Genomic DNA, 20,970 nt, shown 5'->3' on the forward strand with positions numbered 1-20,970 from the left:
CCTCGTATAAAACAAAAAAAGAAAGGAATCACATGTGTGTGTGCACGGAGGCAACTCCCCCACCAAAAGAAGAGGTACACATAGTCACAGTAGTGAACAATTCATGTGGGACCCGAAAATAATCCGAAGTCCACGCGTCTGTCCACCACTAAATGCATGTACAATGTAATGTTGTCCTACGCACACCTTTAACCTGATACTGAGTGACAATGCCCAACGTTCAGCGCGTGTCACGGAACTTACGCGCTTAGGTCCTTTCCTCTGATTCCACGCTCATGCGCTGTTTCCGCATGTGTGTAATCACTCTGTTTCCGGCTGGCCACGCAAGTAACACAGAAGACCCATGCTCCTGCCTACCAGCCAATTTACCTGCCTCCAACTGCCCCAAGCTGCCTCCTAAGGTCCATCTGCTGCTGCCTGCCCACTCTGTGTATCTGCTGCCCACGTGCCCTGCATTCCTGTGCCTGCTCATCAGCCATTGCTAGTGATCCTGTCATCGTGACCACCGCTGCTGATCCTGAAGACCCCCGACTGCCATACCACTGCTCCACAGCCCAGCCCCAAGACCACCTTACCCACCTTCACCTACCTCTGGGGTTACCATGTCTGACGAAACATCATCTGAGGCAAGTGGCAAACCCCCAGCACAGAGGCAGAGGGCTGTGTTAGGCAGAATCATATGCAGTACCCTTTGGGAACACCACACACAATTAAGACTACATGTGTAAGTACAATTTCACCTTTGGTACACGCCTGTACTACACAGTAAAGTGGTAGCAATGGCTGAGCAGCCAGAGTTATCTCAAGAGTAAAGTGAGCAGTACAAGAAGTTACACAAAGGACATCAATTACTATGGTTCAAACAAACACTGATTCAAAGGTTTCTGAGTAAAAGAATATACATTTATTTACACCATCAGTTATAAAACAGTTCACTATTATAAAGCAGCAGAAAATCAAAGTCTAGATACACTACAACAACACCCAATCAATTCTGGACAAGTGAAGCTCAAAATGAAGTGTGAGCAAAATGGCACTCCAGTAATTTAAAAGGGAGAATAGGCAAGGTTATTCAAAAACAATCAGCACCAACAAGTTATTTAGGCAGGGCAATCTAGAAAAGGCTTACTACAACTAGGATTCAAGGCCTGGGCCAATGTTAATGGTTCAGAGTCTTTGCAGAGGATCACACAGTTTAGTGTAGTTTGCGGTTAAGTCTTTGCCAAGAGTTCAAAACGAAGTTGGTTGGAAGACAAGTTATTCAAAGGAGTGGAGATAAAGAGTAAAGATTTCAAACACTTTCACCGCAGTCGGGCGGAACGAACGACCGAATTTGCACAGTACCTTAAAAGAAGAAGAATGCTGTTGCTGAGGCAGTTGTTCCTGGCAGTTCCTGCAGGCTCACGGTTCCTGAAGTGACTGTCATGGTGACAAGAAGGAGGAAGGCTGAAGGGTCCTGCACTGCCCAGAGAAGAAGCCAGCAGCAGAGAAAAACGTCTAATAAAAGGTGCACTCCTTAAAACCCAAACAGGTTCCTCTCCTCCTGGCTATCCAGCTCACTTCAGTGAAGCACTGCTAATTCGACCAGGATGAGGATTGGTGTCTGACGTTTGGCGAGCTGGTTGTCCCACCAGGCTCAAGGGAAGAAGATTCTTTGCAGATCTCCTCTGTCGTCGAAGTTTCAGACGATACAGACCTGCAGCAGGGTTTAACCGGGCTGTCCAGTAGATGCTGCAGTTGTCTTCCTTCAGCTTCTCGTCAGCTCTCTCAATCCAGTGGCGACTCTGCCTTCCAAGTCCCAGAGACCTGCTTTTAAGCAGTTTTCCCCCATTCACACAGCCTTGCTGCCAATCACACAGCAGGTTGGCTATCCTGGCAGGACAGCCACCTAGACAATCAAACTAGAGTGTGACTTGGGTCGCCAAGGAGACCCTGTGCAGGGGGCTTCAAACCCCTCCCTCCCATCCAGTCCACCCAGACACTCAGGCACCTAATGAGGGCTTCTTTGCAGAAGCCTGCCAAAGGACGGCGAACAAAGGAACCAAACCTGGTTTGGCACGCAGAGTAAAACACAAGAAAGACCTTTACAAAAAGAAATGGCAAATAAACCCAACCGGAACCAAATCAAAATAAAAGGGTTCCAGGGGGTTAGAGTTTGAGGCTACCACCATAGCCTCTAACGTTACTGAGGCTCTTTTCATAGCTTGCTGTAGAATAAAAATTGTAGATACCACTGCCACCATACAAATCTTAAAGAAAGGGGAACGAAATTATGTTCCATGAGAATCAGACAAAGGGGGATAACTATTACCCCTTCCAGTACTCTATTGGAAGATAGGTTGTACTGGGTCTGTAAATTTAAAAAGACTAGTAAAGGCAATGGCAACTTTACATGTTCTGGGAGACAGTAGTCAGTCCCAGAAAATTGAGTTTAAAGTGGGAATCCTTAAAAAGACAACCCTGTGTCACTGCACTAAAGGTGCTGTGTGACACACAGTAAAACAAATATGCCTATGGAGTAGGCAAGGCTCCATAGTCCATGAGAAAAAAATGTACACCACACAGCAAAACACATGTAAGAGTGGGGAAAAAAGGCTCACACTCTTACCAGGTGAAACATTTAAATCCTAGAAATCCAACAAAGCTGGTGAGGGACTCAACAGGTAAGGGAAATTAGCCATTCTGGAAAATTCTTCCTAACAGGCTATCAACTTCTTACCCAGGGAAGTTGGCATCCTGGTGGAGCAAGTCCTGGGGGGTTATGATGCCCTCTTCCCTGGACCATCAATTGATTTGATTGATTGATTTGTATATTTATAAAGTGCACCAGGACAAATTCAATCGTAATTAGATGCAGATGTATACATTCTCGTTAGACTGTGCCTTAATTCACTTAATCATTTAAGATTGGTTACACTAACTCAAACCAGGAGTTCTAACAAAACAGATGGGTCTTCAGGGCCCTACGGAAAGCAAGCAATGAAGGACGGAAGAAGATCTGGGCGGACATTGTAGGTGCCATCAACGCGGAGGGGGTGGCAACCCGTGACTACCAACATGTCCAAAAGCGCTGGGAAGACTTCAAGTCCAGGACCCTCAACAAGGTCCGGCGCCTCATCAGGGCTGGTGATGACCAAAGGGGGTGCTTGGGTTGGTTGACCACTGACGAGATGCGGATCCTGGAGCGCTTCTACCCAGTGCTGCACGCCCAGGTCTTGGAGTTGGTACACCGTCTGGAGTCGACTGGTAAGTGTCCGTGTGTTCTTGTTCACCACAGTGTATGTGTATGTTGACGTGTGGTTGGAGTGTGCACCTTGGCCTCATGTCTGGCATGCCTCCTGTACAGATGTCTGTGTGCATGTCCCAGTCACAGCTGCATGTGAGTCCGTTTAAGAGTTGCCACATCAATGGTGTCTGTGTTGAAATGCATTATGCGCGCCAGCATGTAACAACGTGCACATGTTTTCATCGCTGAGTTTAGACCGGGGCATAACAGAGGTGTGACACATGGGTGCTTTGGGCGACATCATGGACATACATGGTGTACATGTGCATGTGTCTGAGTAGTGAGTGTGTGACTGGACAATACTCTGTGATGCATGTTACTTGAGCTTTTGATTGTGTGATTGCCTCACACTGCCAATTTGACTTCGAGTGCATTCTGGCATGATAGCTCCATGGCCTGCCTCATGACTGTCAGGAGATGTGTGTGAATGAGATGTGTATTTCCCATGATGCGCGTGCGCTGAATGCACAATTCTGATTAGCTCTCAGTGCCTTGGCCAAGGGGTGAATGTCTGTTGTGAATGACAGACATGATTGTGCATGTGTGTGAATGGCACTTCCCTGTGTGTAATGGACGGTGATGATGGTTGTGACCTTTGACAGTGCACTGATATACATTTGCATTGTGACAAACACACATATGTTCACTACCATGATGTATGTGTTCTATGCTTTCCTATCCACAGCGATGATGGAAGAAGAGGGCAGAGAAGGTCTTGTGAAGCGCGGCAGCAGGGATGCCTCCACCAGGCATAGAAACAAGGCCCAGTCCGCCTCCCAGGTACTGTCATCTTCCGGGAGCGAGGAGACTGGTGCCGGGTCCGACTCACGGCCACAGCTGCTGAGGGTACATCCAAGAGGGTGAAGGTGGTGGGAGGACTCCTCAGCGGTGGGAGAGACAGGTGAGCCCGCACAGGTGCAAGACACTGTGTAAGAAAGTGGGGAGGCATCCAGGTTGGCGGGGGAGGGAGAGGAGGAGGAGGTCACATCAGCCAAGCCCATGCGGCCCGGTAGGGGTTATGACGTAAGTGTGACTGGTGCAGTCCAAGGTCATGGGCCGGAGGCAGTGCAGGCCACCGTGGAGGTGCCTGCGCCTAATCCTGCCCCTGCACTGTGACTGCACCAGTATGCACCTGCAGGCATGCCCCAGGCCAGACCCATCTGCAGGCGGCAGATGTTTCCACCCAGATGGAAACACCAATGCCTGCAGATGTCGCAATTCGGTACAGAGTGAAACCTGTGCTAGCCGGTATCATGAGGCGAGCAGACTCCATTTATGATGATGTCCAGGCTAGCAATATGGGGCTTGCACGTCATCACAAGGACGTCTGCTGTCTCGTTAACTGGCTAGCACAGTTCCTGGTATTGCAATGGGTGCGTGGGATGGCCAATTGTGTGACCCCATTCTCGTCTGCCTACTCTGTGTGCCAGTCATCCTCCCTGCCGTCTTCTGGCCCAGATACCACCAGGGCCCCCTGTGCACCTGTCCCAATCCCAGCAGCCATTCTGGTGGAGACCACATCCCTGCCAGAGTCGGAAGTCGAAGGAGGATCAGCAGAGGTGGTCACCACGGAGATCCAGCCGGCAACAGGACATGTGGCAATGGTGGAAGAGCAGGCACCAAGCACCAGGGCACATGCACGACAGCCTTTGGGGTTGTCATCATCCCGGAGGCTCTCCCGGATTTGCAGGCACCGGGCTATTCGGCAGCAGCAGGCTCAGCGTTGGAGGCGACAGGACTCGGGGTTTCCAATGGAGGACAGGCAGGTATCGGCCATCGGGCAGGAAGCACACATGGACCTTTCAACAAGGATGTCTTCTGTGTTGGGGCGATTTGGCCAGCAGATCAGAGCAGAGAGGCAGCAGGCACGGGGGGCACGACTCACTATGGCCATGGCGGAGAATACCCTGTGTCAGGCAGAGAGGTGGGCCGAGTTCCTCGAGGAGTCTTGCAAGGAGTTTGAGAGGAGCACATTGGAGTCCCTGCAAGCCCTCGAGGGGAGAGCACAGGCCTGCCTATTGGAAATCGATGCAGAGTTCGATGATGCCCTGGCCGAGACCTTGGGGGGAAATGGTGAGTGAGTCAAAGGACTAGCCCGCTACCATTGTACATAGTTCTTTAGGTGTAAGTTTCCTTTTGTTTTTTCTTTCTTTGGAGTTTTTCGCCTTTACTCCACATTCTGCATATATTTCTTTGTTGTTTTTATTTGTCATCATTTTTGGACATGGTTTGGGACAATGGACCCTTGTTTTTTGTACATAGTTCTCTTTTCCAAGGATCATCTTCAGTTCACCATAGAGTAATGGTTTTCTTTTTATTTGTGTTTTCATTTTGAACTACTTTATGGACATGGACCACATCTTTGCTTTCATCTTAATTTGTTTGACTTAGAATTTCTTTTCTTTTGGATATTTTATTTATTGTTTCATTTGATGCTTGTTTCATTTAGTTGTTTTATATGAGTATGACTTTAATACTGTTTTTAGAATATATATGTTGATTGAAAATCAAAGTGGTGTCTGGTCTCGATGGTTTCGGCCAAAATTCACTCTTGCTTACTCTGCTCTATGTCCATGATGCTTGCCTATGTTGTTCATGGTTGTGCACAGATGCATGCATGTGACATGTTTGACTTCCAATGGCATGTGGCATGTTGTGGTGTGCATGACCAATGGATGTGTGTTACGGTGCATTTTGAGTGTGCAGTGTGTGGTGGCATTTCATTTAAAATATGCTGCATTTATGTCTATCCGTCCAAAGTGTGTTGGGGGGTTGGGGTGCAGACATGTGGTGGGGCCTGCCTGCAGGTTGCCGTCACAGGCGGGGGGACAACATGAGGTGGGGCCAACCTGCAGGTTGCCGTCACAGGTGGGGGTGCGGCCATGTGGCTGGGCCTGCCTGCAGGTTGCCATCACAGGTGGGGCGGTCAACATGAGGTGGGGCCTGCCTGCAGGCTTCCATCACAGGTGGGGGGGATCAACATGAGGCGGGGCCTGCCTGCAGGTTGCCATCACAGGTGGGGGTGCTGACATGTGGCGGGGCCTGCCTGCAGGTTTCCATCATAGGTGGGGGATCAACATGAGGCGGGGCCTGCCTGCAGGTTGCCATCACAGGTGGGGGGGCAACATGAGGCGAGGTCTGCCTGCAGGTTGCCGTCAAAGGTGGGGGGGACAACATGAGGCGGGGCCTGCCTGCAGGTTGCCATCACAGGTGGGGGTGCAGACATGTGGCAGGCCTGCCTGCAGGTTGCCGTCACAGGAGGTGGAGACTACCTTGGGGGGGGCCTGCCTGCGGGCTATGGACATGGGTGATGGGGGTCCCATGTGGTGTGGGCTGCCTGCAGGGTATGTACATGGCTGATGGAGAGGTCCCATGTGGTGTGGGCTGCCTGCGGGGTATGCTCACAGGTTATGGGGGGCCATGTGGTGTGGGCTACCTGCGGGGTATGTCACGGGTGATGGGGGGGATCCCATGTGGTGTGGGCTGCCTGCAGGGTATGGGCACGGGTGATGGGGGGTCCCATTGGATGTGGGCTGCAGGCGGGGTATGGTCACGGGTGATGGGGTGTCCCATGTGGCGTGGGCTGCCTGCGGGGTATGGTCACGGGTGATGGGGGTCCCGCTGGATGGGGGCTGCCTGCGGGGTATGGTCACGGGTGATGGGGTGTCCCATGTGGTGTGGGCTGCCAGTGGGGTATGGTCACGGGTGATGGGGCTACCATGTGGTGTGGGCTGCCTGTGGGGTATGGACATGGGTGATGGAAGTCCCATGTGGTGTGGGCTTCTTGCAGGGTATGGTCACGGGTGATGGGGGGTCCCATGTAGTGTGGGCTGTGTGTAAGGTATGGTCTCAGGTGATGGGGGGTCCCATGTGGTTTGGGCTGCTTGCGGGGTATGGTCACGGGTGATGAGGGGGCTCCCTTGTGGTTTAGGCTGCCTGCAGGGTATGCACAGGTGATGGGGGGTGTCCCATGTGGTGTGGGCTGCCTGCAGGGTATGATCACGAGTGATGGGGGGGTCATGTGGTGTGGGCTGCCTGCGGGGTATGGACACGGGTGATGGTGGTCCCATGTGATTTGGGCTGCCTGCGGGGTATGGTCACGGGTGATTGGAGGTCCCATGTGTTGTGGGCTGTCTGCGGGGTATGGTCTCAGGTGATGGGTGTCCCATGTGGTATGGGCTGCCTGCAGGGTATGGTCATGGGTGATGAGGGGGTCCCATGTGGTTTGGGCTGCCTGCAGGGTATGCACACAGGTGATGGGGGTGTCCGATGTGGTGGGCTGCCTGCAGGGTATGATCACAGATGATGGGGTCATGTGATGTGGGCTGCCTGTGGGGTATGGTCATGGGTGATGGGGGGTCCCACGTGGTGTGGGCTGCCTGTGGGGTGTGGTCGAGGGTGATGGGGTAGCCATGTGGTGTGGGCTGCCTGCAGGGTATGGTCACGGATGATGGGGGGTCCCATGTGGTGTGGGCTGCCTGTGGGGAATGGACACAGGTGATGGGGGTCCCATGTGGCGTGGGCTGCTTGCGGGGTATGGTCACGGGTGGTGGGGGGTCCCATGTGGTGTGGGCTGCCTGCAGAGTATGGTCACGGGTGATGGGGGGCATGTGGTGTGGGCTGTCTGTGGGGTATGGTCATGGGTGATGGGGGTCCCATGTGGTGTGAGCTGCCTGCGAGGTATGGACATGTGTGATGGGGGGTCTCATTCATGTGGTGTGGGCTGCCTGCGCAGTATGGTCACGGGTGATGTGGGGATCCCAAGTGGTGTGGGCTGCCTGCGGGATATGGACACGGCTGATGGGGGTCCCATGTGGTGTGGGCAGCCTGCGGGCCTTTCCACGCGATTTGGCTGGTGCTAGCGGGGTACGCTCTGGTTTTTCATGTGATTACGATGGGGGGGCTATGTGCTGGGCCACGGATGGCACGGGGCCTTACACCGTATTGGGCATTTCACTGGCGTTTTTCCTGCGCATGGGGCTTGCTGGGGGTGTTACTGGCGCTCGTTGGTGTTCATTGCGCCATGGCTACATATACCTCGGAAAATCCATAAATATTTGTGCTGCGCAATTGCTGGTTTGCGCCACAGCTGACACACGCGTGCCGCACGCTCCTTCTCGGTGCACGGTGTGCGGAGCTTGCGCTATTTCTGCGCTGGATTCTATGAATTGGGGCCTTTATCTACAGTAACACTTTGGCGGTAAACCAGAAAACACTTACTAGGTCGTCTGAATACTGTCAACTATGTGGTGAGCCTGTGAGATGGTCCCAATTTAAAGTAACCAACTCTGTTATTTGTTTTACCGCAAGCGGTAATATAAGTTTACCGTCTGTGGTAAAATTAGTGTACCACTTGCTTTACATCAGTAATTGTCTCTTTACAATGCACTTAATACCCAGAGGTTTCTAAGCGTGGACACGGGGATCGAACCTGTGTTGCTCTTCCTCGTCTTGTTTCCAAGGCGAGCGCGTTGCCCCTGAGCTATCCTCCCGGCCCAATATCACTCTTAATACTAACGCGAGGAACTAGAACCCATAATAATTAGACTGAGGCAAACTTGTTTCTTTTTTGTAACACTTTATAAGAAATTAGAATTTGTAAAGATCTACAACATATGCAATGCACCAAGATATTTTACATGACATCCTTTGCGAGTCAACTTGAGAAAAAAACAAAACCGCACGTTTCATTAGCAAAGTTGCCCCATAGTAACAGGCCCCTTTTTCACAATAGGCTTCGCACTCTCTTCTTTTAAGGTTGTTGTTCAAAATAATTTTTATGAAAAGACCTTGGCTCATGGTATTTGCTTTTCGCAGCATAAAGAAAACTCCAGCTATATTTGACACTTTTACATGGAATGTGTATACAAGAAAATATTGGTCTATGTTTATACATGTGACCTTATCTTTCCTGGCTTCAACTGTCTCCAGAATGCACTTGTAATGGAAATCTACACGCACTTTAATTTTACTAGAACTCACCAAAAATAATGCTTGATTCTGTCCCCTCGGATTGCAAAATGGTACTTCCAACCAGCTGCCCGGACAGGAGAAATTCTTTGTCTGGTTTTCTTCCCACCCGTAAAAGAAGTATCTCCACCAAGTCTTCCTGCCTGCCTCTGAGTGCAGCACACTTCTCCCTAAGGACAGAGAGTGCTCGAGACCAGAGAGAGAGCGAGAGAGAGACCCAGCCTTCCGAATGACAGCTCTTTTTAAACCCTCTGTCAGTGACCTCCCATGAATGTATGTTTGCCTAAATGAAATGTAAAAATGCCTGCCTTTCTCCATGTTATAATGCGAAAATCAAACCCACCCCACTTTCGTCAAACCTCTAGAAGATTCTAAAGATCACATGTTTATCCTATCACCTCTGCACAGTGATTCAACCAGCAAACAGATATCAAACAGTTGAATATGTTGTATTACCACAAGTGCAGATATTACACAAGAGGTTGCCAGTAAGAACTTGGATTGCTCTATATAGGAAAAAGAAACAGCCAAATTTGAGGTACTTCAGCTGGAATACCAGACATTTGTCAGTCATCAATTATGGAGTCTATAGGACTCCATGGGTATTTCGGCAGAATTGCCACTGGCAGTAGTTCCTCCGGCAGTAATTCCATCAAAATGACTGTTTTTTGGAGGTAAGGTGGCAGAATTACCTCCATCAATTTTCCTCCTCCTTACCCCCAAACCCATAGTTTGTGGTGTGGTAATGATTTACCATTGTATTACCACCATTTTTGGCCACACCGGCGATCTCATAATGAGGCCAATTGAACGTGTCTGCTGTCATAGATCATACATTATACAAAAAAAACATACAAGGTTAGTGGATATCTCTTTCAATCAGCTTTGTACCTTGCAGCAGATGATACATTTTATCTGTTATTATTTTGCACTATACATCCAAAACAATCTTGTTGACAACCATATATTTCACTATCTGTAAGTAGCAATTTAGAATTATATCTATTATATCTACTACCAGCAGCTCTCCAGCAAATACATTTATGATTCCATCATAATTTAAACAACACATCCTTTCCCACACATTGTGTAGGTTCATCCCAAAACTGTCAAATTGTGTGCTTCTGAATTACTCTTAGGATCCACGGACAGGTTTCATATTTAATGTTCAACTTCAAAGAAAATGTAGCAACTCCAGGAGTAGGCTGTCAATTACCTCAATCTTTTCTCATGTTGTTTAATTGAGAACTAACTGGAGATAGTCCAACTTGTTTACCCACAAAAAATCAAGCAGCACCTTCAACACCTGAAAAAAACAATGGGGCTCATGTTCAATAGGTGCAAAACGTTATTGGAAAAAGTACAAGCTTTGTTTAAGGCTTTTACGCCTCCCATAATTGTTAGCCCCCATTTGCAACCATTTCTATGGTGGAGAGGAGGGTGAATGAAACTTGCATTTCCGTCATCTCCTTTCTCTCCACCACACAAATGCTCCAGCATTTGCGGTAGCATGGATTTTCATGCCGGCACAAATGCTGAACATCCCAATGAGGACCTCTGGCTTTATGCACCAGCGTAAAGCAGGAGGACCCTATAGGGGTCCATTGTACACCATGCCCCCCATGCTCGCATGGTTGGCAGCATGGACAATTGCAGTTAGTCCCTACCCAACATGCTTGCATGTCAGACAGGGTTTCCTTTCTTATTAAAAACAGTGTTCCCAATTTAAATAAAACCCTGCCGACAATCTTGCTTTTTGGGCACTGTTTCATTGTAATTGCAAGCACCACTTACTAATAAAAATAAGCGCTGCTTCGCAAATAAGCATGCCAAGACAGCATTTACTCACTTTGCATAGCAGAGTGCAAACAAGCAGGGAAAAAGGCAGCCTACACACATGTACCCCACCTTTTGCTCTGCACTTTTGCACCCCACTGTGCAAATGATGATAATTTGGTGGCGGGAGCCATCTACATTTCAGAGCAAAAATAATAGTCATCTGCTACCAAATTACTAATTTTTATAAAATGAGCTCCAATGAGTATTTCAAAGATATGAATGTCAATAAAGACACAGAGGAAACACTACAGAAATATGGGGCTACTACACAAACTTGTCAATTTTAATATGCCAAATGCCACTCCTGATGCAGTAGGTGACATGTATAAACACGGCACAATCCATGTGCTGCATTGCCAATGTGAGATGCTTTGGTAATGTATCCAATATGCTCTCCAAAGGAGTATGGGAAAATAATTTTACGGTGATTGTTTTCCCCTCCTTTTTTTTCATGGAAAGGAGGAAGATACAATGGTGTGTCTTAAATAAGTGCATCAGACACTTTTTTCTAAAAAAATCACTTTAAGAATCACAGATTCTGACCAAGCATCCATGTAATTTCTTATCTAATGTTTGAAAATGAACTTGCAAAATGATTCTGTGGTGCTGCTCATGGACTAGAAAATTGCACTTGCTTTGCAAACAACTCTTTGAGTGAACGAGTCCAAAAGATCAAAGAAAAAAGATGAAATGTTAGAGTCAAGTATTATCAACATCTTGGCAAATATGGATTGCACAAAAGAATACTGGTTCTGGTGTCTCACTGATGTCAGTGTATGCAAAAAGACTTCTTCCCTCCCACTTTATTTTGCAATTATAGTTGTGCACAGTACACATAGGGTGATGTGCATGCCTTCCTACATACTGCAAACACAAAACATTTAAGTGAGAACTACTTATGAACTTGCATCAACCAATCCAATGAAATGTTTGTGGTACTTTCACAACCACCTCCCCACCACTTGGAGAATTTGAACATTTCTTTTAGAGAAATAAATTACAGTCAAGACGATCGCCCCATTTTCACATGCTTTTGTGGATCAAAGATTCATAAATCTGTCTAAATAGTGAAAATACTGTGTTGTAATGTATAGAAAAAAACAGAACACATGTCTCATCCCTTCAGAAGAGATGAATGCAGACTTCTGAGGCAAAGAACTATGTTTTAAATGACATGCATGAGGACCCTACAGCTAATGCAATTACAGAAACAAAGGCAAGAATTACACATCATCTTTCAGTTTACCAATAGTTTAATGTGAGCTGTCAGACACATTGTTAATGGCATGGCTCCCACAATTATATATAATATTCAGTAAAGAAACTTTGTTAAAGGGATGTTATGGTTAAGTTGCGCTACTAGAAACCTATGAAATTCAGTAAAAAAAACTTTGTTGATGGGACGTTATGGTTCAAAGTAAAACCGAAAAAACCCCTGAAATTCACTAGTTATGGTAAGCTTAGCAACCATAACGCGCGCCACCAACGTGCATTGCTAAGACTAACACCCAGGACATCAAAGATGACATCACAAATGTCATTGATGACATCACTGGCGCTAGTTATGATATCTTAGCTTACCATAACTAACGAATTTCATGGGTTTTTCGGTTTTACTTTGAACCAAAACGTCCCTTTAACAAAGTTTTTTTTACTGAATTTCATAGGTTTTTAGAAGCACAACTTAACCATAACGTCCCTCTAACAAAGTTTTTTTACTGAATTTCATAGGTTTTTAATAGCGCAACATAACCATAACCTCCCTTTAGCAAAGTTTTTTTTACTGAATATAGATATTCATAGTGTGAATTTGATGCAAGTTTACTAGGATTCCCTTACTTTATATACATGTAACATAGAACATACTGAACCTCCAGCTAGTTTTTTGATGTCCGCGGACTGTGCGTGTGTCCACGGATGGACGCTAACAACATCAACACTACCTAAAAACTCAGGGGGTATCTTAAATTGTTCTATCATACAATATGAACACTGAACAAGTTCAAAAAGCAGCACATAAACACATTATATGTAATAATAAATAATAGTGGAACATATATATGTAACACATCAACCGTCTATTTAAATAGCATATGTAATAAAATGGAATAAACCAAAACAAAAAGATATGCCTATATATTTTTTTTTACACAGAAATGTTCAGTACTTTGGAATGGCTTGAAGAAAATTTCCCACGTGAGGAAATGACTGAAGACAGTGATACTAATGGTAGACATTTCTCTATATAAGCAAATTAATAATCATTACTTTATGTGTACTTAACATATATATTTTTTTAACAGACCATACAAACATTGAAAATAATCTATCAAAAGAGACATTACAAAATACTCTGCAGCGCATGGAACAAAAAATGGATATGCTTATGGAAAATTTTAATCTTTTAAAACATTTTGTGTAGGACCACATAAAAGAAAAATATTGTTCCACATGCACCTGTTCCCTCTCTCTGTGTCCCAGTCAACTATCCCCAAACCCTCACCATCAAGAATAACATTATGATGAGACTTCCATCCCTTCATCACCTCCCATCCATGCTCTCCAAACCCCTATTTCCCCTGTATTTGTTTCAGTTTCTGCTTCCCCCTCTCTTCCATAAATTGTATATCTGTATATAATAAAAAAACATTATGGGCCTCATTACAACTCAGGCGTTAAGGGTTAACGCCACCGTTAACCCTTAACGCCTGATTCTGATTTTAACGCCTGCTTTTAGCAGGCGTTAAAATCCATGGCGCTAACCTGCCACGGTGCTAATTACGCCGCCGTAATTTACGGTGGCGTAATTAGCACCTTCCCCACTCCCATTATGCCCTATGGGGCAAAAATGGGAATGGGGAAGGGAAAATGGGAAATGGGGATTTACCGCCCCACTCCCCTTGGAATGGGGCGGTAAATCCGCCATCCACCATGGTGTAAACAGAGTTTACACCATGGTGGTAAAGTTGGTGCACTTAGCACCAAGGTTGTAATGAGGCCCATGTGTGTTTTAATTCAGTCCTTTGTGTCTTATTTTTTTTTAAAAGGCAGTTAGGGTGTCCGCAGACAGCACAAGTGTCTGGGATGTTCGCAATTAACCAAAATGGGGATGTCCTAAGGACACTATACCTGTCTGTACTGTCCACAAGCAAAATGGAACTGTTCTTAGTACACACTCAATGTCCGGGATGTCTGCAATTTACCAAAATGAAGGTGTCCTAAGGACACTATGCCTGTCCATACTGTCCGCAAGCAACATGAAACTGTTCTTAGAACACATTCGGTGTCCGGAATGTCCGCAATTAACCAAAATGGAGGCGTCCTAAGGACACTATACCTGTCCGTACTGTCCACAAGCAAAATGGAACTGTTCTTAGTACACACTCGATGTCCGGGATGTCCGCAATTAACCAAAATGGAGGTGTCCTAAGGACACTATACCTGTCCGTACTGTCCGCAAGAAACATGAAACTGTTCTTAGAACACATTTGGTGTCCGGAATGTCCGCAATTAACCAAAATGGAGGTGTCCTAAGGACACTATACCTGTTTGTGCTATCCGCAAGCAAGATGGAACTGTTCTTAGAACACACTCGGTGCCCAGAATGTCCGCAATTAACCAAAATGAAGGTGTCCTAAGGACACTATACCTGTCCGTACTGTCTGTAGAACATCTACACACATGCGTACCACACCCATAAGTCCTACGAACATTGCGCCTGTCCGTAACTCTCCGTCTCACGTGTGTCGCACTTTTAATTAGTTTGAGAACCTGAACACTGTTTGTAGAACACCCGCGCGCATGAGCACGACCGTTCCTGCGCATTTGGTGTTCTGCGGACACCCGTCCGAGTCACGATGTCATCATGTGACCGCACCCATGCTGAGCATGTGTCCAGATTTCCGGACACTGACCGGGTCCCCCAATATTTTAACAGTACTTTTTAGGAAAATCCAGAGTATTTTATAGTAAAAAATCACCATTGCACATGTCCCAGACAATGACCCTGGCTTTCTACATACTTTTTGGAACTTTTTGAGCCTTTTTGCAGTGTTCCATCTGTCCGCGGACAGTGCGTCTGTCCGCGGAGTGCGCACCAGTACCCCTATAAAAGGCCACACCCGCGAGCTCATTCTCATTGTACTTCTGCCTGCCTGACAGGGCATTGTCTTTTTCAGCTTTTGCTGCTCTTGCTGCTTTCTATCATCAACCCTGATGGCATCTATGATTGCTGCTGCTCCAGATGGTGCTGCTTCTGCCTCAGCACCACCCCCAACCCCTCCACTACCACCACCTCCCCCAAAGGCCTGCAGAGGGGAACAGGCGTGAGGATGTAGAGGAGTCGGATGAAGAGGATGAGGTAGTGGAAGTCCCTACTCGCCGTGAGTCTTGGGTGTGGCGGTTGTTTACCATTCATGGTGGAGTACCAAAAGCATGTGCGAACAAGGTCACCTGCAACCAGTGCAAAATGGTGCTGAGTCATGGGAGGCCTGGTTTGTACAGCTTTGGTATGACATCCATGAAGCGACACCTAAGGTCATTCCACGGTGGGGCTATTCGCAAGGTTGTACCTTGTGATAAATGTAGTAGGTTGAGTTCCTCTACAACATCCTCCGTTTCCGCTCCTGTCACCACAAGAGGCACTCCTGTGCAACAGCGCATCCCCCCAGCTGCCTCACAGGCCATTCATGATGCTGTTGACCCTTACCTTTCGAGGGTCACAATATTGTGTATGTACTGCGATGCAGTACTCTGCAGGGGGAGAGTCTTCGGTGCTGAGAAGGTCTGCTACCTACCTAAATAAGGCCCACCCGACATCTTCCTCTTTGCACCTGCCCTTTCTTATCCCTGTGGTTGGTGCCCCTTCCTTATCCTCCTTTCCCCTCCTTTCCTAGTGTGTCTTGTGTAAGAAACCAAAAAAAATATTAAAAAACAACACCCCCAAAAAAAAGGCTCTTTTCAGAGCCACCTTTCACAGTTTAAAAATAGAAGTGACAAATAAATAGTGCAGGACCCTGTGCATTTTTTAAAAGTCTCCGGACAGTCCGCGGACATTTATTTTTTGGGGTGTTGTCCTATCATACCCATTGCACTTTTCTATAGGAGGAAGTGGTAGCTCTGAAAAGAGCCTTTTGTTGGTGTTTTTTTTGTGTTTGAAAAACTTCAAATAGTCAGCACTATTGCAAAATTGATGGCTGTAATTCCAAAAAAGGTTGCAATGCATTTTGTACATTTCCCAGAAAAATCTGATTGCCAGCATAAGTAAGATGGACTCCATCTCTGTGAAAATTGTATGTGCTACGAAACATAACATTTTCATTGTGAAAAGAGGACATGCCAACAACTCTTAAAAAGGCACAAACAGCCTTATTGACATTGTGCCTCGCTTTCTCCATTTGTGGACCAAATGAAGAAGAACTCAGCCATATTTGTCTATGTGCAATACAAGAAAAAATTACTTGGGGATTTGGAAACATGTCCATGACCTTCCCAATTGCTTCTTTCATTGCAAATTGCAAAGAAATTCCAGACACATGCCCTAAACTGTTCCCTCCAAAATGAATTATAATTATGTCTGAATCATGCTGTGTCTCCAAAGTAGCACAGAGAGGTACCAAGTTCAGCCACTTCATTACACGCACTCCATGCCAGTGCACTTCGACATGAGGGAATCCAAGATCTGCAGCTACTCCACAACGTTTTGCTTGCAGCTCCAACCAATGTATCCATGCGCCTCCCAAAATCCAGATACTCTGTTTTCTAAATCACACAGCCATAGCTATGTGTTCTTCTCTCAGGGAAAAAAAAACTTCCTGACACACTCTCTCCTTACACAACACACCCAGTAAACTTTATTGACCAATCCCTTGCTCTACTCTTTCTCATCTGCATGCCTCTACACCCCATAATCCCCTAATGTAATACGCGGTGTCCACGGACTACCGCCATGTCCGCGGACATATCGAAAATCTGAGCATGGTGCATTTAAATGTAAATAGTTTACCCCATTTCCCCTTTGAGGTTGGCTCTGAAAAGAGCAGTTTTTTTGTCTTTTTTGCAGATGCTTGACAGACACCTATTATTTTGTATTTTTTCTTTTTTTTTCTTATTTTACTACTAAAATCTTCACATAACCTTCTCCAAAGCAACCCTTACATTCCAAAACAACATGGCATTTCCCATAAAAGATAAAGAAATGCCACCTTCTTTAAAATAAACAGCATTACTGGAATCAATATTCTCATTATTACAGAAGAACTTACCAGCTCTAATCATGAAAGCACACATGACTCAGTTGATTGCACACCTAGCAATGTTTTGCTGAGGACAAAAACAGAACTATTGTCCCATATTGCCCTAGGTACTAATCCAGAAAAAATAACTTTGGCATTTGGAAGGATGTTCATTACTGCTTGAACCAAGTGTTCCAAATCTGACAACAAAGTATAGGCACTGACATAGCCCAAATGGAAACTACCACAGTGCAAAACTACCACATGGGGACTGTTCATCCTGCCCATATCTTCACAAACTTGTACAATTCCCTATACATTGCAATCAGGCACAGTGTTCCACACTACCTCCACTCCTTTAACATAAACATTGTTTGCCACCTGCCTTTGTTGTGCATACTGCTGTAAACCATGCACAAACATATCTCCAACCAACAACACCCTGACTTTCTCTACCTCTGCCATCTTCACTACACACAGCCTCTTTCAACACAAATCCACAACCTCAACACCTGATTGGCTAATCCCTACAGCCCCCTTTCCATGCTGGATTTGCTGGAAAACCCCGGATGTGGCACATGCTGTCCGTAGACAGCTGCAATGTCCGTGGAGCACGTAACTCTTAGACAGTCCTTCTACCCTTTCCACTTCACTCTCTGTGCCATTCCCTCATTGCATACAGCTAAGCAGTCATACAACCATCCACCAACCACATCAAAGACCTCTACATATACCTCCATAATCAGAGTTCAGCACTTCAAATGTACTGTTGATCACTCTGAGTACAAGTCTCACATCATTGGAAAGCACCTACTACAAAAACCACTGTACAAGTCTCCAAGATTTCTCCTTGCAGCTGCACGCATATCCACATGCGTGAATACAAACTACAGGTATGCATATTTTATCCAGATTACATGTACAACTCTTTTAAACGCATATAAAGAGAGTACCTGCCACTTAACCGATATAACCTATAAAATAAACTTACTATTATTTTTCCAATCTGCTATAATCAATTGTCTCTTCCAAACCTGTCTGCTATCTAAATTCTTTTTTTACACACACAACTATCTAAACAATTATAATATTAAAATATTGGAGAAATAAATGTATACTTGTAGAAAAACACTCAGTAGTGTATTATAAAATTACACACAGCCAGGATAAGTTCATGCATCTCTATACACTCACACAGATAGATACCATCATTGAAAAGCTCCCAGCTGAAATGACAGCACTGCCTGTACATCACATCCTTCTACTTTATTACCCACACCTTCACAAATGCATACATTCTATGCTTTTCTATACATGTTCTGCCATTTACCTTATAAAAATTGCAAAATAAGTATATCTTTATTTCTTCTATCTCCTAACATGCAATAACACAGCCTTTTTTCATAGACTCAGAGGGTAATTCATAGAATTTCGCAGAAAAGTGTCGCAAGCGGCTGGCGCAGAGTGTCCGCGTGCGATTGACTGCGCCAGGCACGTGCGCTAAAACCGATTTCCGCACACAGCGTATTCATGGATTTCAGGCTTCCAAACCAGCCGTGGCGCAGAGAATCGCAGCGACCCTGCAGCAGCGCCAGTTTCGCCCCAAGAACGCCCTCGCGCAAGGAAAAGCCATCAAAATCGCTAAATCATCGCAAAGGGCTGCACGAACCCTGGACCAGTTCACCGGGCTGCCAAACAGCAAACGCCAAGCGGGGAACGTGAATTTCAGGGGTGCGTGGGAAGTTGCATACGCGATTGCAGCAGGGTACGTGTATTTCAGGGGTGCGCGGCAAGTTCCACACGCGATTTCAGCAAGGTATGTGTATTTCAGGGGTGCGCGGCAAGTTCCACACGCGATTTCAGCAAGGTATGTGTATTTCAGGGGTGCACGGCAAGTTCCACACGCGATTGTCCCAGTGCGAGCAGGGTACGTGTATTTCAGGGGTGCGCGGGAAGTTCCACACGCGATAGTCCCAGTGCGAGCAGGGTACGTGTATTTCAGGGGTGCGCGGGAAGTTGCACACGCGATTGTCCCAGTGCGAGCAGGGTACGTGTATTTCAGGGGTGCGCGGGAAGTTCCACACGCGATTGGCCCAGTGCGAGCAGGGTATGTGTATTTCAGGGGTGCGCGGGAAGTTCCACACGCGATTGGCCCAGTGCGAGCAGGGTACGTGTATTTCAGGGGTGCGCGGGAAGTTCCACACGCGATAGTCCCAGTGCGAGAAGGGTACGTGTATTTCAGGGGTGCGTGGGAAGTTGCACACGCGATTGTCCCAGTGCGAGCAGGGTACGTGTATTTCAGGGGTGCGCGGGAAGTTGCACACGCGATTGGGCCAGTGCGAGCAGGGTACATGTATTTCAGGGGTGCGCGGGAAGTTGCACACGCAATACCAGCAGGGAATGTGTATTTCAGGGGTTCTGGGGAGTACTACACGTGAATTGGCCGCGTGGGTCCTCCCAGGTGTACGCTCCACAACCTCCACGGCCCCTACAGGCAGCCCACACCACGGGGGACTACCCTGCACCCCTGCCCATGTCCCGCAGGCAGCCCATTCACCATGGGCATGCCCCCCAGCCAACCCACATGTCACCTTGCACTACTGATCAACAATGCATGTCTCCCACCACCCCCACCCCCCAGCAGTGCAGGGGCAGCCTCCACCAGGCCCCCACTCATGTCCCCCTGCACCTCCACCCCCCAGCATCCAGGGTCACCCTACACCAGGCCCCCACTCATGTCTCCCACCACCCCCACCCCCCGGCAGTGCAGGGGCAGCCTCCACCAGGCCCCCACTCATGTCCCCCTGCACCCCCACCCCCCAGCAGTGCAGGGGCAGCCTCCACCAGGCCCCCACTCATGTCCCCCTGCACCCCCACCCCCCAGCAGTGCAGGGGCATCCTCCACAAGGCCCCCACTCATGTCTCCCACCACCCCCACCCCCCAGCCACCAGGGGCAGCCTACACCAGGCCCCCACTCATGTCTCCCACCACCCCCACCCCCCTGCCACCATGGGCAGCCTCCACCAGGCCCCCACTCATGTCCCCCTGCACCCACACCCCAGCAGTGAAGGGGCATCCTCCACAAGGCCCCCACTCATGTCTCCCACCACCCCCACCCGCCAGCAGTGCAGGGGCAGCCTCCACCAGGCCCCCACTCATGTCTCCCACCACCCCCACCCCCCTGCCACCATGGGCAGCCTCCACCAGGCCCCCACTCATGTCCCTCTGCACCCCCACCCCCCAGCATCCAGGGGCAGCCTCCACCAGGCCCCCACTCATGTCTCCCACCACCCCCACCCCCCAGCAGTGCAGGGGCAGCCTCCACCAGGCCCCCACTCATGTCTCCCACCACCCCACCCCCCTGCCACCATGGGCAGCCTCCACCAGGCCCCCACTCATGTCCCCCTGCACCCCCACCCCCCAGCATCCAGGGTCACCCTCCACCAGGCCCCCACTCATGTCTCCCACCACCCCCACCCCCCTGCCACCATGGGCATCCTCCACCAGGCCCCCACTCATGTCTCCCACCACCCCCAACCCCCTGCCACCATGGGCATCCTCCACCAGGCCCCCACTCATGTCTCCCACCACCCCAGCCCCCAGCATCCAGGGTCACCCTCCACCAGGCCCCCACTCATGTC

The sequence above is a fragment of the Ambystoma mexicanum genome, chromosome 7q (assembly GCF_040938575.1).
Source record: "Ambystoma mexicanum isolate Mex_15411 chromosome 7q, UKY_AmexF1_1, whole genome shotgun sequence".
Taxonomy (NCBI): domain Eukaryota; kingdom Metazoa; phylum Chordata; class Amphibia; order Caudata; family Ambystomatidae; genus Ambystoma; species Ambystoma mexicanum.